Consider the following 8,428-nt stretch of genomic DNA (forward strand, 5'->3'; position numbering starts at 1 on the left):
GTTTATTGATAAAAACTTGATGAAAATAGTATCAAAATACCTAAACGGAGAAACGTCGATAAATACATTTACGGTATTAATCATACAAAGTAATTAGCTTCAAATGGAAAGTAAGACTCGGTAATGAAACTGAAATCCTTTACTGACGTATACATCATTGTATATCTTACTAACTTACTAACTTGCTTAATATCTGGACGAGATTTTCTGGAACTCATGCAGCATTTCAGAATAAGAGAACTGCACTTCTACGCCAGAAAATGAGGAATGAGCTCATGTGCTTTAGAAATCCTTCAGTTTTGAAAGTTTTTATACAGTCTAACATGGACTTGGTACTACTTTTGTTTTTGCTTTTCTATGGCTGTTCTTTTTTTCATGCTATTTGTCGTTTCTAAGGAAATTTATTGTAGAAATATTGTATCAGTTATATAATTATCTATCTTATCTGATGAAAGTCAGTTCTTTTCTCTAGACTTTCACTTTTTATTCCAATAACTGACATAGTTTCTTTGCCATAACCTGAAGTGCTCTCAAGGATAATAGTACTCTGTTCATCATGTAAATAATTTTAATCCTCGTACGTCCCGGATCTAAAAAATGATTCCAGGCCTAATCTGACCAACTACCGACACTTAGTACTAAGTACTTGCAAATTTTCCTGAAAGCACGCAGCATTTCACAATAAAGACAAAAATTGTATCAATTCAAAGAATGAAGATGTAGCTTTTTATAACATTTGTTACTTCTATCACTTGACCTGATGCGTAAGGATAAAAAAGAGACAAAGGATACTAAAGGGACGTTCAAACTCCTAAGTCAAAGATAAACTGACAACGCCATGGCTAAGAAAGAAAAAGACAATAGTACACAAAACATCATAGAAAACCAAGGACTGAGCAACACGAAACCCACCAAAACCTGGGGGTGATCTCAGGTGCTCCGGAAGGTTAAGGATAACACTCAGAATGTACAGGTTTTATTTAGGTTTTATTTAGAAATGATGTATTCTCTTATGGTTGGGGCCTGTTACATGTATCTAACTCCCACGTGAATAGATATTTTTCGTATCACACCGTACGGAGTGTGATATGAAAAAGTGATATCAAAATTACTTTAATTTGATGATCCCTAGACGATTTTGGTAAATTTTACTTTAAAATATTATAAATATCTGTCATAAGTAAACAAGTACGCGTTGTAAAGAAAAACGGCCGTAGCAACACAACTCGCAACAGATAGGCCACGCACATACAACTTTTTGCCATAAGAGAAATAGGTTTAACAACTTGTGAGAATTAGATATCGCTTGATATCAACTCTCGTTATTTAATTTCAATAATAATAAACTCGCCATAGGCTCGTTTATTATTATTGAAATTAAATAACTCGAGTTGATATCAATCGATATCTAATTCTCACTCGTTATGAAACCTATAAATCTCACATGTGGTTGAAATACTGTCTGCAGAACATTTGAAATCCATTCGTTACCCCTTTTCGTATCATCAAAAGTGCCCAATGATAATTAAATCATCACATATATGGACAGGTAGATCCCTTTCACATATTGAATATTGCAAAACGTTATGATAATACCAAACAAATTTGATATATTAGTTGACAAACATTTGAATTTGAATCAAAATTAATTATGCAACAACATTGATACATTTTGTTTTAAAGTTGGCTTAATAGAAATATTTATTATTGTTTGTAATGGCAATCTAAATTATGTTACTTTCCCTGTTTTGATAATAATAATTCTATTTAAAGTTATATCATAAACAAAGCAACAGGATCTATCAAATAGAGCCAGATGATAAAATGCATACTTTTACAATATTTTAAATTTTTTAAGATAGAGACGTAGTTCAAGATTGAAGGTGAATATTCTCATGTGTGATCAAACTATGAAAATACTAACTTTTAATCCAAATTATTATCCGAAAATGATGAAAAAAAATATCATGTATAAAGGGGACACAATCCAACTGACACTTTAAAGTTAACATAAGGCGTATCATATTATAAGCCTGGTACCTTTGATAACTATTTACACCACAGGGTCGATGCTACTACTGGTTGACGATTCATCCCTGTCGGTATCACCATCTCAGTAGTCAGCACTTCAGTGTTGACATGAATATCAATTATATGGTCATTTTTATAAATTAACTGTTTGCAAAAGTATAAATTATTCGAAATACTAAGGATTTTCTTATCCCAGGCATAGATTACCTTGGCCGTATTTGGCACATATTTTTGGAATTTTGGGTCCTCAATGCTCTTCAACTTTATACTTGTTTGGCTTTATAAATTTTTTGATCTGAGCGTCACTGATGAGTCTTATGAAGACGAAACACGCGTCTGGCGTATCAAATTATAAGCCTGGTACCTTTGATAACTATTATTAACAACAACTCTAGCAAAGCGCAGAGTGACCTCAGGTGGTTTGGACAAGCCTGCAATTGTGTTCCCTGTTTGAATTTGTAGAAAAATAAACTTTCATCAATTTTGTAAGACAACATAATATTACCTTTGGCCAAGTCGATATATCGCTGTAAACTGATCCTGATTCGTCCTGGATAGCTTCGCCATCGGGCCTTTCACCTAGTGCGTCACAAAGTTTCCAATTCTTTCTATAGTTAATAGCCTTGCATTGTGACGTCAATAAGCACTCCTTTGTACATTCCATAAGACTTTTGTTTCGAATTCGTCGGAGAATGTTCATGTGTTGACTTTTATCATGTTGTAACTGACCAAGTTTTATTTCATTAATTGAATGTTGACAATTTTCATCATCAGCGTCACAATATTCTTGAAGTAAACCTTCACACTTTAGGAAAACATGTTTAAAAAAAAGAAGGAAAAGAAAATTTTTCGCATTCAACTCCATTCCTTATTTTAGTATTTTGTGTATATAAATAGTCCGAACTCGTTATGTTAACTTGCTCGCATCAATACAGTTTAAATTATCTAGCGTACAGCTCATGCAATTAATTTATGTAGATCGGTTGCATAAATATTATAATTGTCAATGGTTTATCGATAATATTATTGGTTAATAAGTCACGAGTACAATAGCTGCATGTTATTTTAGCAACTGAAATATTTGTATAACTAATGTGTCGTAATTAAAATGGTATTATAGTGAAAACTGGCTAAACCGAATTCTGCATAAACCGAAATCCTGTATTAACCAAACATGTTCTTGAGCACCGTCATATCAAATTGTATGCGTTGTGGACCTGATAAAACCGAACATCAGTCAAAACAAAACAAAATCTTAAGTCCTGAAAGGGTTCGGTTTAAACACGTTTAATTATTTGACAAATTGATACAACAATCTTGGACTGAAAAAATTTTCTTGACTTATACTCAAAAAGAAGACAAACATAGCTTATGAAAGGATTTTCTTCGAATTCACTTTCAAGATTCAGGAAGTATACTGGTCTAACAACTGTTGAACTAGAGTGCAGAAAAATGGTTAGATATAGATATAAACAACAGGTCACGTAAATTCACCATACAATTCAGCTGTAAAATTGAGTATGATAACAAGATTACAGGAAGGGAAACAATCATTAAAACTTTCTATATTACATGTTTTAATGAAAATAAAATAAAATAAGAATAACCGGGACTTTTTCCAGAAAAGATCAAGATTGATGGCAGACATTCTTATTCTTTTTAATTCAATTTAAGTTCACAAGGATATGAAATATGAAAAAAGTAAAATAACTAAAATACTGATCTCCGAGGAAAATTAAAAACGGAAAGTCCATAATTAAATGGCAAAATCAAACGATAAAACACATAAAACAAGTGGACAACAACTGTCATATTCCTCACTTGGTAAAAGCATTCTAAAGTGTAGAAAATGGAACTATCTAAAATGTTTGCTATTAAGTATCATCACTATATTTGAAAGTGAAATAAAAGAACTTTTCACGTTTAAGGTGGTTCGCGGGTCTAAATCATTTTTTTTTAAATTTAATATAGGATTTGTCTTTATTTTTTTTATAAATGAACTTTATCTTAAACCAAATAGAAAAATGAAATAAAAAATGGGGTCACCGTTCATTTACGCTCACAATCTGCCTTCGAAGGAAGCATACATTTTTGTTAATGTCCTTTTTTTTTTGTTGAACTAATAAGAGAAATATCGGTAATATCGAAATAAAAAAAGAACTAAATTACAGAAATCCCTTAAATTTTACAATTATTCAGTTTATGTACAGCTTATTCGAAAACAACAATAAAAAATATAGGTCACCGATGAGTTAAAAAAGATATTTCAATTTTAATGCCAAAAAATGGCATTTTTGCACCAAAGGGAGATAATTTGGAGCTTTTTCAATGATATCTACATTTTAAAAGTCACATGGGGCCAACACGAATTGATTTTTTGGAATGGTTTTTGTACCATATGATTGTGTAACAACTACTAAAGGTAATACATAAAATTTGTAATGAAAAAATAATGTTTAATTTTTTTCGGAAAATCTTATACCCACGAGCCTCCTTAAATGGGTTTACACAAGTTATTTTTGAGGCCCTTTATAGCTTGTTGTCCGGGATGAGCCAATGCTCCGTGTTGAAAATCGTACTTTGACCTTGGTTTACTTTTGAAAATTGTGACTTGGATTGAGAGTTGTCTCATTGGTACACAATGTTATATCTATAAGTAAGATTAGTAAAATTCATGCCTCAAATTGGTACAAAATGATGATTGTCAGTAAGTATGCACTATTCAAACTTTTTGGGATACCGAACGTCTGTTGAAATATCAATCCACAAAACTAACGAAACCTGTTGTCGTTGAAAACATCAAGCATCACACTTTAAGATTTTTCATGTTCTAAAACAAGAGATTTGTATAGGTGGTTCCAATATTTGTAGTTATAAGTAAACAATGTATTCGATCTTTCATGAGAATAAGTTTGATAGTGGTGTATATAGTAGAAAATCAGAAATTATAACTGCAAAATTGAAACCTCTCCAATCAAAACCAAATGTCATCGCAATTAAAAACTATAGGTCACTGTACGGCCTTCAACAATGAGCAAAGCCCATTTCGCATAGTCATGGATCATAAAAAGTATTAACAAAAAACGAGCTTCCAGGTAAATTCAAGATGGGGCAGTGCACAAATAATGACAAAATTAAACATAATATTCGTGTCTCGGGTTGATACGGATGTGATACTGAAAAAGTCATATGCTATTCTATATATAGCCATTGTTTCAGACATTGTTTTATATATACAATGACGTTGTCACTTTATTTTTCGACTTATGAGTTTAAATGTCCCTCTGAAATCTTTCGCCTCTCTTTTATCGCTCTATTAAAACCTTTGTGGAATTTCTGGTGACGTAAGTTAGAATTTTGTTTAACTTTGATTTTTATTCAATTAATTTGTAAATTGATTCCAGAAAACTGAACAATAACAACCATGAAACATTTACACGCGTTATATACATTTTTGATTGAGTAATAAGTTCAAACTAATTACTTCCATTTTACATAATCAATTAATTATAGGAAACATGAAACCGGATTCACGACCTTAAAATTAACAAAACATTTGGCTAATAAATCATCTCAAAATAGTCTCATACTACCATCTGGGAATACTAGAGTTTTAGATTTAATTTCAAGCAACACTGCTTTTTTAGAACAAAATCAAATTTAATTTTTTAACATATTATCTGCACCAAAACGTTTTATTGATGTTATTTAATATGATCTATAAAAAAGAAGATGTGGTATATTTGTCGATGAGACAATTCTGTTCCAGCACTTTTAAAAGGAAGGACTTTTCAGTTTGCAAGGACTTCCGCTCTAACCGCTCTAACTGTTACTAGAATGTCGTCTTAAACTTGCAGTGAAGAGATAATATTTGCTCCGTGTTGAAGGTCTTTGTGACTTTGAGATGCAGAACTATAAAAAAAAAGCTTTGTTCTTTTGCTTTTGATATTTTTTGCTGATTTGTGTCTTGAATGGATAAATGTACATGTTCCCCATGTCACTTTGTTTCTTTGTATGCATTCCCTTTTCCCCCGAATGTGTCCTTATAGTTTAAATCTACTGGGAATTCTGTATATTAATATTTCATTTCAAGCAATACCGCTAGTGTAGATCAAACCAATTTTCATTTGCATAATAAAATACATTTTTAAATATTTCCAAAACACTTTAAAAGGACGTACTTAGGTGAAATTTCAAAAAATCAAGAATTTCAAATTGATACTATAAGTCGGAAGGGCATTAATTAAGGAACAAAATGAGCTACAAATATTGATATGGAGCTTCATTTTAAAATATTTGATGTGAAAATATGTCGATAAAAAGCTGACTCGGACTGTTACCTTATATTTGCATTGGTATTATTTGGGTCTCAAATCAAAAGGAAAAAAACTCAAGAATACTCTTAAATTTGGGCAAATGACCTTTTAATGAGCTATAAAGCCTATATGAAAGTCTTATATGGGTGTTATTGCGGAAATATTTTACCTTCAATCGTATGGTAAAAATCCAAGGAGTTCGAACATTTAACACAAGTTTCAATACCTCACCTAAGAACATCCTTAAGGTGGCTATGGACTATTCGAAGTTTCTATCAGAAGTGCCGTATTTATTGTTATTTTATTCTTTACATAAAGTGAATCAAATTGGTCGAAAAATTTTTGGGTCGCGGACCATTTAAGCTCAAAATTTTGATTTGAAACAGGTATGTAAAAGGGACCTTTTTTTTCAATGAAATCGGTGTTCCAGATAGGCCGTTTTCAGAGGGCGCGGCGCCCGTCCTTTTCCGAGTGCCGCCCTGTGCACTTTTCACAGTCTCCTTGGCGCCCTGCCTTTTTTGAAGATCGATTAAATATTATTTTGTTCATATTTTATATGATCCGCTAATTACTAAATTTTACCTGGTGAAAAGTTTAGGACTTTGTTTACGACCCCAAGCTAATCAACGGTTACATCTGGTGTCATAATCTGTTGTGATAGGTAATCCGTTTATCGGATGGGTCATTAATGATCATCAACATTAATTCATTCAAATAGAAGCAGTCAGTCGGCAATTATCTTTGAAGAAATGTGCATACGAGAACTTGGGCCGATTTGCAATGTTTACCGTAGTTTCATGGAGAAAACGTCATGCCAGAAAGTTGAAAACCACAAACAACTCGTGGAAGACATCGTTTTACTTGTTCTCCGTGAAATAAATAGCAAATTTATACGAAAATAACAAAATCGGCCGCCATATTGTTGATCATATCTCTTTCATCTTCAACGTACTGTTTACAATCCTCCAAAGAAGATGCACACCCGAATAAAGAAAGATAACTCAATCTGATTTTTCCTAGCATTGAGTTACCCATTTAACATATTCTAAAATATGTCTACAGTACTACATACTTGTTGCTTAAGAATATATGTTTAGGTATTTTGAGTTATTGGAAAAGTGAAAGAGGGTCTTAGTAGCAGTGTTGGTAGGGTGCCTTGGTCATCTTTTTCTGTTTTCTTTATTTTTAATACAATTTTTCACTGTTCAGTGCTATATCTAACATTGTGCATTTTCTGAGCACAGCTGTTTTGTGCTGTATTGCCATTAAGCACAGCAGAGGTAGAAAGGGAAAACTGGTAAAGTGTGTCAGACCATAGCAACAGAATGAAGCAAGACACTTTTCAAAACATGCTGCATACAAAGGTTAATGATTTAAAAACTTGTGTGACAATAATGCTTGATAAGTTTTTCAGCCTAAAAAGTAGAAAGGTAAAGTTCTATATTGGCTAATGATGTAGTTCTTGAATAACCAGTGATTTAAAAAAAATAAACACAATGTTTGATTAATATCTTTATTAAAACATGCCCTTTTCATATTATCATATCTCGCGTTAAATGCCAATTTTCAGGATTGGCAACCTGCCCTTTTGATATCCTAGCTGGAACACTGGAAATGATAGGCACAATAGAGGTGTTGACATATTTTTTTCGGAATATAAAAAAAAAACGTTCTATGACACTTGGTCCAAAACTGTAATATAAAAAGCTGAAAACATAGGTCACCGATAAAGGAAAAAAATATATTTTGCCTTAAAACTCACATTTTGACCGGAAAATGGTGAAATTGAATGAAATGTCATTTTGAGCCTTTCGCAGATACACATAATAACGATAATATTTTTTTAGTGACATAACTACAATGATTTAACATTTCTAATCAATCATAATATTTAAAAAAAAATAATATCGAATTTACGACACATACTTTTCGTGTGATTTTTAATTCATGCGTGAAATTATGCGCAGTGGAATAGTCCCGATCCACCTTAAGTTATGCTATTTACGCGATGCTCTACGATGATTTTTACATTTTACATTTGCATTCGAAAAATAACTCGAATAGAAATAGTCGCGACTAAC

The sequence above is a fragment of the Mytilus galloprovincialis genome, chromosome 11 (genome assembly GCF_965363235.1).
Source record: "Mytilus galloprovincialis chromosome 11, xbMytGall1.hap1.1, whole genome shotgun sequence".
Classification (NCBI taxonomy): Eukaryota; Metazoa; Mollusca; class Bivalvia; order Mytilida; family Mytilidae; genus Mytilus; species Mytilus galloprovincialis.